Source organism: Vairimorpha necatrix, chromosome 3 (genome assembly GCF_036630325.1).
Source record: "Vairimorpha necatrix chromosome 3, complete sequence".
Taxonomy (NCBI): domain Eukaryota; kingdom Fungi; phylum Microsporidia; family Nosematidae; genus Vairimorpha; species Vairimorpha necatrix.
The window spans coordinates 905,698-920,299 of NC_088818.1; positions in this window are offsets into that span (position 1 = coordinate 905,698).

Here is a 14,602-nt window from a genome sequence, read left to right on the forward strand (position 1 = left end):
CTCTAAAAAGTTTAAGAAAGGCCTATTTTATTTGCCTTTAATGAGTAAAGGTTTGCCACTGACTGAATTAGAAAAATCCATGATAATATATATGAACAAAAAAAATCAATTTCTCAAATAAGTAAAGATTTAAAGAGATCTAGAACAGTAATCGGTAGTTTTTAAAAGATCCTGCTATTTATGGAGTTAAAAGATCTACTGGAAGACCAAAAAAGCTTTTACTAAGAACAAGAGCAAGAGTAATTAAACTTGCTTGAGGAAAAAACAAAACAGCAAATTCAATAAAAGGACAACTAGATCTTAAGGTGCATAAATGTACAATATTAACTGTATTAAAAAACGAAGGAAAGTTGACAAGAAGAAAAATAAAACGAAAGCCGTCTTTAACAAAAACTCATAAAAAAAACAGAATCAGGTTTTCAGGCAAATATGAAGATCTAGAAGAAGGATGGAAAAATGTAATATTTGTAGATGAAAAAAGTTTAATTTGGACGGTCCAGATGGATATTCCTACTGTTGGGCTAGTTTAAATATTAAAAAAACATTCTTTATGCGCAGAGCCATGGGCGGACCGTCGGTTATGATTTGGGGCTGTGTTAATTACAGCGGGAAATCGGAATTGGCGATTATTGAAGGAAATATAGACAGTAATAAATATCAGAACATACTTGATGGTTATCTTATTCCCTTTATTATTCAACAGAATCTTGTGGATCCTATTTTTCAGCAGGATAATGCAAGACCACATGTTTTAAAATCAACATAAAACTGGTTTGTAAGCAATAATATTGAATATGTTCTGGCCTGCACTTTCTCCAGATTTAAATCCGATTGAAAATCTTTGGGGAGAACTTTCCAGAATGGTTTTTGGTGATGGAAAGGTGTATGATGATATTGATTCATTAAAAAAAAATCAATCAACGAAAACTGGCATATAATAAGTCAAAGATATTGTCAAAAGCTAGTAGGTTCTATGGAAAAGAGACTTAAAATAGTTTTAAATAGCGATGGAGGCTCAACAAAATATTTAACCTTTTATATTCTAAATTCTCTTAAGATTATGCAACACCTAATTTCAATAAAAAACTAGTACAGCACAATGCACGTGGTTTCATCGTAAATTTTTTAATTAAAAAGATTTAAAAGATGCAAATACTTGAAAAAATGATTTTATTGTGATGTTTAAGCCATTAAACACGCTAGTATAATCGAAAAATAGGGGGTGCCTTAAGATTATGCAACGGACTGTATATATGCGTATTTATTAGTTTATATGATTTATTTTTTCTTTAAGTAAATCAAAGCATGTCTTCTTTATGAAGATTTTAAAACAGAATCATTCTAAAAGTTTCTAGTGTAACCGTGGGCGTTTCACGATGCTACATTCTAACATGAAAATAAAATTAATAAATGTATACTAATTAGTAAAAATTTTTATTATAATGATTAAATATTTTAAAAACTCTCCGAAACAATCTATATTTTAATTACAATAAAATCTAAAAATATATACAAGTCTTTAAGTATCAGCAATATTTCTAATTTTTTTGGCTAATGGAAAGTATAAAATATATATTTTATTTGGGTATAATATTCGGCTTATTAATTACTTTTCACAAGATACGCTTACAGTCTCATCTGGCAGTTCCAGGACTTCCTTCCGAGATTCACTCATTGGGCTCTCGAAGACCCCTCCCTGATCTGTATCAAGCCCATGTCTGGCTGGCATAGTTAGGCTTTATAAAGTCATTTTAAGGACTCTTGACTGTATATATGCTTCTGTTCTGGGTTCTAATCTGAGCACTTTGATATGCGTACGGTGAAAATTAGTCACTATTCCATCCCACTTCATCACATAAGGAATAATTTTCAGCTTGTATTTGTAGAGAGAAGCCACATGATTTGCGAGCAAGTCGTATTTATGTTTCTTTTCTGTTTCTACTGCATGGAGGTTGTTAAAACTTGTGATTCCAACTTCTAAAACGATCACTTCTTTCCTCAACTTGTCTATAATTAGTATATCAGGCTTGTTATACTTTATTTTAATACTTGAATATATCCTACTGTCGACTCGTATCTCAACATACTCATTAGCTACACATTCCTGGACTGAATGATTTCTAATTCTTTTGGCATGGGATATGGAAAGTATAAATGTATATTTGTACATGAGAGAGATAATGAACACGAAAAAAGGGGAAATTGACATCTCATAAAACCTATTAAAATAACACATGTAGTATATGTAAGTAGAATGTGAACTTTTTTATTCTAATTAAAACCTTTATTACATACATGATTTAAATTTTTCTAAAGGGTATCTATCTGCATATATATATAAAAGTACAAAATACAAAACGAAAAAATCAAGAAAAATATACATAAATATTAGTGCAGTGAAATTAATTGTATTGAAATAATAGAAATTTCTATATGGTAACAAATAATATATAAGTATTTTTATGTATTTAAAACATTCAATTATATGATTATTGCCGTATCAACACATAGAATAAATAGATTTTGAATTAAACAAATCAGAATATAATTTTTGTATAAATCAATAACAAAGATTTTTTGAATTTTTAGATGAATTCTTATTTTTGAATTACATCGAGGTACATTAGAAAGAATATAATTGTGGATAAAAAACAACCAATACCCTATTGGAAAATAATACTGTATAAAAATACAACTTTTTAATATAATATAAAACGAAATTTAAATATCATGAAGATTTTATATCTATTACAATTAATACGAGAGAGCGATTATATAAATGTATCGAGAATAAACACAATTTCTATTAAGAATAATAGCAAAATCTCATAAGTGCGTATGTATGAATTTTACATTGAAATTATCTAAAAATTATATATTCATATAAAAATGTAGATATTATCGCAGTCAATCAAATACTGATCAATCATATTCTCACAAATTGGCAGATTTTATTAGCTACAAAAAGTATTTAAAAAAATTTCAAAAAGAGGGCATGGAAAATAAGAATAAAGAAATTGACATATTTCAAATAAATAACATCTTATAAAGTCAAGATACTTATATTATATAATTATATAATTTTTTGCATAATTTAATGAGAATTTTTAAAAAAATAAGCTTGAATAAAAATTGTGATGTTTATAAAAATTATGTTATGTCGAAGTAACATCCAGATGATCACGCTACAAAGCATTTCTTTGGACTAGCGCAGGTTAGGTTATGAAGCTGATGTTGAAAGGACTATGGAGACGAGAAGCAACCTACAAACAGGAGACGTCACCGGAACCTATCCTTGTTAAACTATAAATATAAATTACAATAAGCATTCCCTAATTAGATTCATTTATTTTTATGTCGAAATATAACTATATCCTAACGAAATCTTATGGTAGTATAACATAGAATTTTGCGACCCAATATAGGATATTATAAAATTAGTTATAACATCTTGATCTTAAGATATCTCATGATTTTACGAGATCAAAATTACTTTTAATAAAAAATAGTTTAAGAAAAACTTACTTCTAATATATGATAATATTGGCAAACCTGTTCATGAGATGTTAAGACCACTTTCAATTAAAACGAAATGGTTAAGTTCTCGACTTACCCCCCCCCCCCCCACCCCTAAAAAAAATAAAAAAAAATAAAAAAAGGGGAAAAAATAAAAAAAAATAAAAAAAGGGGGGAAAAATAAAAAAATAAATTATTTGACCCATAATGAGAATTAAAGAATTTAGAAAACTCATCTATAAAAAAAATGAGTTAATGCAATTTTTAATTGCAAAAAACATTTTGAGGGTCCCTATGTGCAATAAATGCAATATACCAATGACTCAAAATCGGTCCAACACTGAAAACTATCGTTGTTATTCAAGACGTGATGGTAAAAAATGTTCTAACAAAGGAACCATAATGAAACAAAGCGTTTTTAAGAACTCAAAATTGCCTATTGAGGATCTTTTAATTTTGCTTTGCGAATGGGTAAAGGGTTCAAGTAATTTGGCCGCCACGTTAGAACTTGATATAGGTAAATGTACGGTATCAAGATGGTTTACGCGTTTTAATAACGCCGTGTACGTCTCTTATTCAACATATATAAACAATCAAACGATTGGCGGCGTCGGTTGTATTGTTGAAATTGATGAAACTTTACTTGTAAAAAGTAAAAACCATGCGGGAAGGGTTCTTCAATATCAAGTATGGGCAGTTGGAGGCGTTGTGAGAGGGGATGCAAATTCTTTTTTATTTGAGATCGTAGAAAATAGAACAAGAGCTACTCTTGTTGAATTAATTACAAGAAAAATTGCTCCGGGGACCACAATTGTGACAGATTGTTGGCGTGGATATAGTGATATTCAAACAATCTGTGTAGAATATGAGTATCTACATTTGACTGTGAATCACAGCCAAAATTTTGTTGATAATATAACTAGTGCGCATACTCAGACTATAGAGGGAATGTGGTCGGTTATTAAAAGAGAACTAAGAAAAGGCGGAACTAGTCATGGTACTATTATGAATCTTGTAAGAAAGATTTACATTAACAGATTCAAATTAATATATCGTGAAAATCTATTAGATAAAATGTTAGAATTTTTTCAAATAGGTAATTTTAGTATTGTAGCTTATGATATTATTCCTGAAATAGACTTTACAATTGTGGAATAATTTTTTTTGTTTTTTTTGGGGGTAAGGGGGGGGGGTTAAGTCGAGAATTAAACGTTTTTTTATTTTTTTTTATTTTTTCCCCTTTTTTTATTTTTTTTTATTTTTTTTAGGGGTGGGGGGGGGTAAGTCGAGAACTTAACCAACGAAATATATGTATATATATATATATATCTGATTGTTATGTTAGTATCTTTCTATTAAGAAAATATTTTATATCTGATCGTATAATATATACTCGTTAAATCAGTAGTAGTTCAAAAAAAGTAAAAAAGGACTCAACATTTTAAACTAATATTTTTTTGTATATCTTTTATATAGAAACCTCATTAATAACAATTTCTAATATATATATATATAAAGTACTTTTTTGTTAAATATTTTGTTTTCGATATTTCTAAAATTTTATCCTTATACATCTGTTTTAAATAAAAAGTAAATTGAGAATTAGGAATATTTATAAATACTTCCTAATTAAAAATATTCGTTGTTTATATTATAGTGTTATAACACTAAATATGGTAACGTTTTGAATTTTACCATTTATTTATATCAGTATATGGCGGGACACAAAAAATTTAACAATTCTAAAAGTTTTCATAAATTATCTATTTAAATTCTCATAATCATAAATAATAAAACTAAAAAAATCATCAACATATTCTTGTTTACACATATCACACAATTCAATGTTTAGTTACACAATTCATCAGACTGATGCTCTATGAATAATATTAGTAAGTGGGATTATTTAAATACTCTAAAGGTCTAAAATTGCACCTTTATTCTACGTAAAACTGTTTCTAAATAATCTAATATTCATAAGTTTGATCTTAATTCTAATATCCCTTTTAATAATTGAATCATTTATTCAGATAATGGTAAACTTATATCTATAGAAGTTTCCGCATACATTCTTCTCAATGATTATGTAATAATCATACTTATGTTTGATTAAGCATTAATTAGGTATAAATGCGATCATTAAAACCATTATTTTCTACGGACTAGAAATATATGACCGGAGAAACCTTATGTTTATCAATCGATAGATTATATGACTAAATTTCAGTAAAGCTAATGTAGCGGAAGAGCTTCTATTATGATTATAGTAAAAAGCTGCAATTACAATTCTTGTGACAGCCCGTGTTTTTTCACTGTTAATGTAATTTTTTTTATTTTATGCTCATGATCTTATTTATCAGCAAATGATTATTATACAATTTAATACTTCAGAAATTTGAGTATACAACTGTATTCCAACTTTTCAACTTCTCGCGACACGTGGGATGCGCAAGCGCTATAAGGTCTTGTCCATTGAAGTTGGTATAACTAACGGTACTCAAATTTCTGAAGTATATAATTCGTATAATAATCATTTGCTGTTAAAAAAGATCATGAGCATAAAATATAAAGATTTTTACACTAGCAGAAAAAAAATTGACTGTCTTGGATTAGATATTGTATAATACTCTATTTTTTAAAATACTATATGTCACCGTTCAGACCGGACGCCCGTTCGGACTGGACGCCGGGGGTAAAAAATTAAAAAAAAATCTCTCCAGTCAGGGGCGAACCAGAAAATAAGAACAAATAAATGTTCGTCTTTAAGACAGCTCAAATTTCTTCTGATTTTTTGAGGGGGGAATTTTTGTTTTTTTTTTATAATAATGGGAGGGAATAATGAAAAAAGGAGAAAAATAAAATAAACAAAATTTTTAGTACTTTATTCATTACTGAGGTGGTCACGAGGGATGAACCCTCGTTGAAAGTAGGCCTCTAGCAAACTACTTGTAAACGGCTCCTTGGGCCTTGTTTGTTTATTATTTAAAAAATGTTTATTGTTGTTTTTCTGCATCTACTTCTTTCTTTTTGTTGGGGTCGAAAAATAATATTTTTTAAAAAAAATATTTAAGAAATTCCATTTTGGGGAAATGGAATTTTACATGTGGTTGTAATACCACATTCTGCCCCCTTAGAGTTTAATGTTCTTAATATGCGTCCATCCACTATTTCCTTTCAGTTTAATCCAGTACCCTTTATTGCCAACACATAATACCTTCTTCCTCTTGCTCCATTTTGGTCCTAATTTTTTAGCATTATATATTCTTTCCCTACAAATGTCTCCAACTTTTACCAAATAGATTTTTTCTTCTTTTAAGACACTAATATGATTGTAATCTCTCTGTAATGGGTCATAAATATTAAATCCATTAATGATTGAAAATGGAGAAGATTTTATCGTTCTATTATAATTGAAATTAATCGCATTTTCTGCCTTCATAACGACTTCTCGTATATTTAAACCTTTGTTGAAGCTCAGGGCGAATGAAATTGTTTTATTTATTGCTTCCGATACACCATTAGAGCTTGGTGTGTATGAGGGTATCAAGGTATGTAGTATTTTTTCTTTTATTAAATAATCTTTAGGGTTAAATTGCGATGTTACCCCCCCCCCCCCACCCCTAAAAAAATAAAAAAAAAGGGGAAAAAATAAAAAAAAGGGGAAAAAATAAAAAAAGGGAAAAAATAAAAAAAGGGGAAAAAATAAAAAAAAAGAGGAAAAATTATACCCCCTAAAATGAACATAAAGAATTTTCGAAAATTAATATATAAAAAAGAGGAATTATTATTATTTCTTCTTGAAAAAAATAAATTAAAGGTACCAATGTGCAATAAGTGCATGACTCCCATGACCAAAATTAGAAATAATTTGGACAAATATCGTTGTTACTTACGACGAAATGGGAGAAAATGCTCAAACGAAGGTAACATTTACAAAGAAAGCATTTTTAAAAGTTCTAGATTAGATATCGAAGATCTTTTAATTTTGCTGTGTGAATGGGTTAAAGGTGTAAGCAATGTTTCGGCTACTATCGAATTGGATATAGATAGTAGTACCGTATCTCGCTGGTTTACGCGTTTTAATAACGCTGTATTCTTATCCTATTTCAACTACATAAAAAACAAAACCATAGGAGGTTTAAACTGCGTAGTTGAAATAGACGAGACATTGCTTGTTAAAAGTAAAAACCATAACGGTAGAATCCTTCAATACCAAGTTTGGGCCGTTGGTGGAGTTGTAAGAGGAGACAGCAATTCTTTTTTTTTCGAAATTGTTGAAAATCGATCAAGAACTACTCTTGTCGATTTAATAAAACGGAAAATCGCACCTGGATCTACAATTATTACTGATTGTTGGCGGGGTTATGAAGGGTTTTCGGAACTATGTCTGGATTATAACTATTTACATTTAACTGTAAATCATAGCCAAAATTTTATAAATCCAACAACAGGCGCCCACACCCAAACAATTGAGGGAATGTGGTCTGTAATTAAAAGGGAATTGCGCAAAGAAGGAACAAGCCATGGTTCTTTAATGAATTTAATTCGAAAACTTTATATAGCTCGTTTTAGGTTAATTTATAGAGAATCACTACTTGAAAGAATGTTGTGCCTTTTTGAAGTTCAAAATATATGGTTGTTAAATTACGATTTGGCCCCTGAATTTGATTTTGAATTAGTTGAATAAATTTTATTTTTCCTCTTTTTTTTTATTTTTCCCCATTTTTTTATTTTTTCCCTTTTTTTATTTTTTCCCCTTTTTTTTATTTTTTCCCCTTTTTTTTATTTTTTCCCCTTTTTTTTTATTTTTTTAGGGGTGGGGGGGTAACATCGCAATTTAACCATCTTTAGTTGTGTTACTTATAAACTGGCGTCCCCTGTCTGAAATTATAGATGTTGGTTTCCCAAAAGTTGTAATCCAATTTTCAAAACATCTTAACACCGAGTCTGAATTTATAGTGTATAAGAAATAAAGTTTAGTATATCGGGAATATATATCCGTCATGGTAAGGATATATCCTACCTCTTTCCTTTCTGAAATAATAAAATTATCAAGACTAAAAGGGCCGAAAATATCGGTACTTACCTTTTCAAATTTTCTTTGTGCTACTATATTGCCAGTGATATATTTTTTAGGATGCTTATTTTTATAAATTCCACAAATTTTACATTTGCTAATGGTATTTCTTATTTCTTTAAAGATTCGTTTTATATAGTAATAGCGCTTTATATTGTAATATAGGGTAGAAATTCCTCTATGAAGTCCAAATTCATGCATAAATGATATAAATTTTTTTACTTGGTTAAATTTAACTATGTAGCGCTTTTCTTTATCAAATATAAAGTTACCGTTTTTGTCTCTGAGACAACATTCTTGGTTTAGTTCAATAATTTCTTCGTGATTATTGTTTTCATTATTTCCGATTCCAATGAAATTTCTTGATAGATTATCTGCCATACAATTTTTATTACCATCTATATGATTTAGTGAAAAACTAAATTCATTTAACAACAATTTCCATCTATTAATTCTTGATGTTTCTATTTTATTTTCATAGATACAATTTTTACTATCAGTATAAATCTCTACATAAGATCCTTGGATTATGTTTTTAAAATTGAGCATAGATAAAACAATTGCCAAAAATTCCTTCTCAACAATACTGTAATTTAATTCTGGACCAGAAAATTTTTTACTATAATATCTAATGATTTTATCCTTTTGTGTTAGTGTACTTCCTAAACCTATTTCGCTCGCGTCAACGTGTAATGTAAATTTACTATTGTAATCGGGAAATGATAACATATGATTACCTAAAATCCACTCTTTAATTCTGTCAACTTCCTTTCTCATTTCGGTCGTTATTTTAATTTTATTTTCATTCTTGTTTTTTAACATATCTGTTAATTTATTAATCCTTATCGAAAGATCTGGAATAAACTTTCTGTACCAGTTTATCACTCCTAACAGTTTTTGTAAATCCTTTTTCGTTCTTATTTCTTTCTCGAATATTCTATTATTTAAATAATTGGTTTTTGGAAAAATTCCTTCGTGATTTATTTTGTAACCCAAAACTTCAATTTCTGGTTGAAAAAACTTCGATTTTTCGAAATTTATTTGGACATTTTTGCTATATAAAGTTTCTAGTATTTTTTCTACGGAAATTAAATGACTTTCTTTTGTTTTATTATAAATCACAATATCATCTATGAAAACAAATACATTATCGAAATCTCCTAAAATGTTTGAAATATTTCTTTGAAATAATTTTGGGCCAGGCTTAATTCCAAAGGGAATTCTCTTGTATTGCCACTGTTGTCCTAATAAAAAAAACGATGTATATTTCTTGCTTTGTTCATCTATTTTTATCTGATTAAATCCGTTACTTAAATCAATCTGCGTAAAAAATTTGTTAGATCCCATTATTGTTAGACAATCCTCAATTTTGGGCAATATCCATGGGTCATCTTGTAAAGCTTTATTTACTTCCCTATAATCTACTACTAAACGTAAATCTTTATTTTTCTTTTCTATAAAAAATGCAGGGCTTATTATATCAGAAGAACTCTTTTCAATTATATCTGCATCTAAAAGTCTTTTAATTTCCATTTTCGCCTTTTCAATATATTTAAATGGAACTGTATAGGTAATCTTCTTTGTTTTTAAAACTGGTTGTATTACATTAAACGAAGCTAGGTTTGTTTTCATAGAGGTAAATTTTTTGTTTTCTTTAATATAGAAGTCTAATAGTTTATTAAATTCTTCGCTTTCGCTAACCTGACATAATTTATTAACTATTTCTTTATCTAGCAATTCCTCAGCATTTCCCTCTTTATGTACCATGTCAATTCGTAGTCCATCTAATTCTACCGTTCCTTCGGCGTAATCTAACTTTGCACAATGCATGTCAAGAAATTCGTTCCCTAGAACAAAATTAACGGGTAATTTTTCTAAAACGCAAAATTTTACTTCAAAAGGTTTTTCTTTTATCGTAACAACAGTATTGACCATTTCATTGGATTCTGCTGTTTCATTATTTCCAAAAATGGTTTTAATTCTAGCACATTCTTCTTTCTTTAAATTAAATTCATTAACTGCGCTTTTAGTAATATAATTTCTCCTTGATCCGCTATCTAATAGCATTTTCACATCCTTATTACCTATTTTTCCTATTACAGTAATGTCTTCGGGACATTGGCTACGTTGTTTAATAATCATATTTTTATCCTTGTGATCTGCAAATTCAGGCAATCTTTTTTTATTCTGTAAGGCGTAACAACGCCTGGTATCATGAGTATAGTTACTCTTATGAAGTGAGCACCATTTCGGGTTATTAAATTGAGTATTTCTGTTATAATCAAAATTTTCTTTTTCATAATGGGTATTGGGTTTCTCGACTTTAGTTAAAATTTCATAAATTTCCTTACTTATCATATTTTGTCTTGTTAATTCTAAATGTGTGAAATCTCCTAGTCCCTTTAAAAATACTTCTTCCATTTTATGCAGAGCTTCTCTTTTTTTTAGATCATTATAATATGAATAACTGTTAAGTCTTTCCTCGATTGTTTCTTTATATTCTTTGATACTAAAATAACTTATTTGGCTTGTATTATCTAATTCACGTATCGCATGTCTTTTTTGTTCCGGTGGATAAATAAAATTCAACAGTGACTTTCTTAATGCAATATAAGAATCTGATGGTAAATAATCTTTTCTTGGATCGTGTATACAATCCATGTAAATCAAAGCCATTTGTTCGTCATTCCAATCATTTGCTTTAGCTAACATCTCAAATTTTTGGAGTTGATTTATGGTTAAATCTTGTTGAATATCATAAATGTTATAAATTTTTACTTTGCTCTTAACTGCAGTTCCTTGTATATTTTTTTTAAATTCTGTATGTTCTTTTTCTTTCTTTTCATCTTTGATATGAGTTTTCCTTGTTGAATTCAACTTGAGGTGGTCACGAGGGATGAACCCTCGTTGAAAGTAGGCCTCTAGCAAACTACTTGTAAACGGCTCCTTGGGCCTTGTTTGTTTATTATTTAAAAAATGTTTATTGTTGTTTTTCTGCATCTACTTCTTTCTTTTTGTTGGGGTCGAAAAATAATATTTTTTAAAAAAAATATTTAAGAAATTCCATTTTGGGGAAATGGAATTTTACATGTGGTTGTAATACCACAATTACCAAGCAACCTTAGATCTCTAGTACTTATTTCTTCTATTATAATGCCATTATCATCTTCTTTGCATAATTTTACTTTATTAAATTGAATTATGTCTGTTACAATATAGACTTCAGCATCTAAATGTTCATAAAGAGAATGTCTTCGGGTATTTACGTTGTTGTCCAAGTAAGGTCTTATAAGGACTCTATCTCCTATTTTAAATTCTAAGAAATCATTTCTCCACATACTTCTTTGTACCATTCTATCTGCAGCAGTTTGTGTATGAATTCTAGCTGCATCATGATAAATTTCATTTAAAAAAAGGTTTGTGTTATTAAGAGCATAGAGTTGCTGTATTTCTTCATTTGTATTGCCATCTAGAACATCTGATAAACTTTCCTCAGCTATTTTTTCTTCCTCTAACTCTTGTTCATGATTTTCGCTATTGATCGTATCTAGAATGCCCGTGATTCTAGACTCGTCCATTATGTCCCTAATGGGTCTACCAAACATTAAAGAGAATGGTGTTTGTCTCGTAGTAGAGTGTCTTAAATTATTATATGACCAGGTAACTTCTTCTCTTACCTTGGTCCATTGCCCCATAATATTTTTTGTCCTGAGAGTAGATGCAATCATCCACTTTATTGTTTGATTGCATCGTTCTATCTGTCCTTGTATCCATGGACATCTAGCTCTCCCCCTTACGTGTCTTATTTCATATTTCTGACATAAATCGACGAGTGTTTGATTTACAAATTCTCTGCCGTTATCAGTATGAAGTATATAACAAGAACCAAATGTTCTAAACAATGTTTCAAAGGCATTCCCCACACTAATACCTGTTTTGTCAAACAGTGGTACCGTCCAACAAAATTTGGTAAATGAATCTACAATATTCAATAACCATTTATATCCTTCATTGAGTTCGTGATATAGCCGAAGATCAATCAAGTCTGCAACATATCTTTCCCTTGGATACTTTGCTACAATTGGTCTAATAACTGGTCTAGTTACTAGATTTCTCTTTGATTGACATATATCACAGCTATTCAAGACCCTCTGAATATCTTTTTGTGAAGCGTCGTAGACTTTTGTTTGCAATAATGGAAACAATCTGTCCCGTCCCGCATGCCCATTTGAGACGTGGATCAATTTTATATAATCGATTTTGAATCGTTGCTCGTTGGTGGTAAAGAATCTTAATGATCTATATAGACCTACTTTAAATCTCACCGTGAGCTCTGTGATGCCGTCAATTACATCCTCAAAAAGGATAAATTTTTGTGCTTTTTTTTTGAAAGCATCTCTTTCTTGTTTTGTTACCAACCTTGTTGGAACAACACCAGTCTGTAAAAAGACAAAAACTTCTTGTCTTTCATTGTTATTCAATTTTGTTTTCATGCCCTTATTTTTAAAATAATTTTAAAAACAAATAAAAAATAAACACCAATTTTTTTTAATTTTTTACCCTTCTTAAGTAAGCATTTTTCCCGGCGTCCAGTCCGAACGGATATTTTTTTTTTAATTTTTTACCCTTCTCAAGTAAGCATTTTCCCCGGCATCCAGTCCGAACGGGCGTCCAATCCGAACGGTGACATTAAATAAAATCTTCTCTTGCTCTTGCCTTTTCTAGCCAGCCTATCATATTTCTGTAAAACGCAGGACACTCACGGTTATAATCTAAACTCAAAACGTTCTCAATAATTGTTTCAATTAGACTTTCTGATGAATAAAATGATGAAAATCTTGCCTTGAGCATTGAAAAAAACTCTTCAATGGGATTTAGTTGTGGTGAATAAGGAGGCAGAAATTTGTGATTAATGCCTAGATTATTTAATTTTTGTAGAATTTCTCGCGAATGATGAAAACTGGCATTATCCATTATAAGAACTTTACCAGGATTATTCCTAAAGAACATAGATAATTTATTTTTAACAAAGTTCATAAAACTCTCGGAATTATATGATCCGCGTTTATACTCAAATGCCAATAATCCATTTATAGTAATTACACACATACAGTTTATAGTTGGGCCACGATTTGCTGGCACATTCTTATAGGCTTTAGTATTCTTTTCTGATATCCGTAACTTCGCGTAGTATGAGCGTTGAACCCAGTTTCATCGTGAAAAACTAGGTTTTCGGCCGAGTACCTACTAATTTCGGAGGCATAAATACTTCTTTTGTTATTTTTGTCCAACGAGTTACGTTCAACAGGAATCAAACTGAGCCTTTTTCTTGTTATACCGAGTTTTTTGAGTTTTCTCGATATTGAAGATTTTGACAAATTTACGTTTGTTCGTAAATTTAACTCATTAGAAATTTCCTGTAAAGTCATATCGTTTGCACAATCAACTATGTTTTTAACAACCCGGTCTGTATTCGAAAGCATTTTATTTTGATACAACTGCCGAATAGACCTTGTAGGTTGTTTGTGCTGAGTTCGAATAATAGATGCAACGGTTTTACGATGTAAATCAACCATAGTCGATATTTCGGCTATGGATCGCTTTTCATCTTTTGCCAATTCGAAAACGATATTCTTTAATTCGTTGGTTATTGTTTTCCTTATTTTTCTTACTATTAAGGGGATTAAAAAATTCAAATTTTTATGGGAATATAGAAATGCAAACAGGGGAATATAGAAATGCAAACCCCTGTAATATTCTTATATTTTTATAACCCCATTATGGAAAATAAATACATGGGGGCGATACCAAATCGTGAGTTAACAAGTGTTGGCTGTGGTCAAGAGGCCAGAAAACTATTGCAAGAATATAAGATTATTATGTATGAGATCAAAGTTATTGAGTGTAGAAGCAATGAAGATTTGAAGAAATTTATTTTTGAAAAGGGAAGTTTGGAGCTGAAAAATTTTATGGTTATGAATATAAGTTTAGAGGATCATCATGACATGA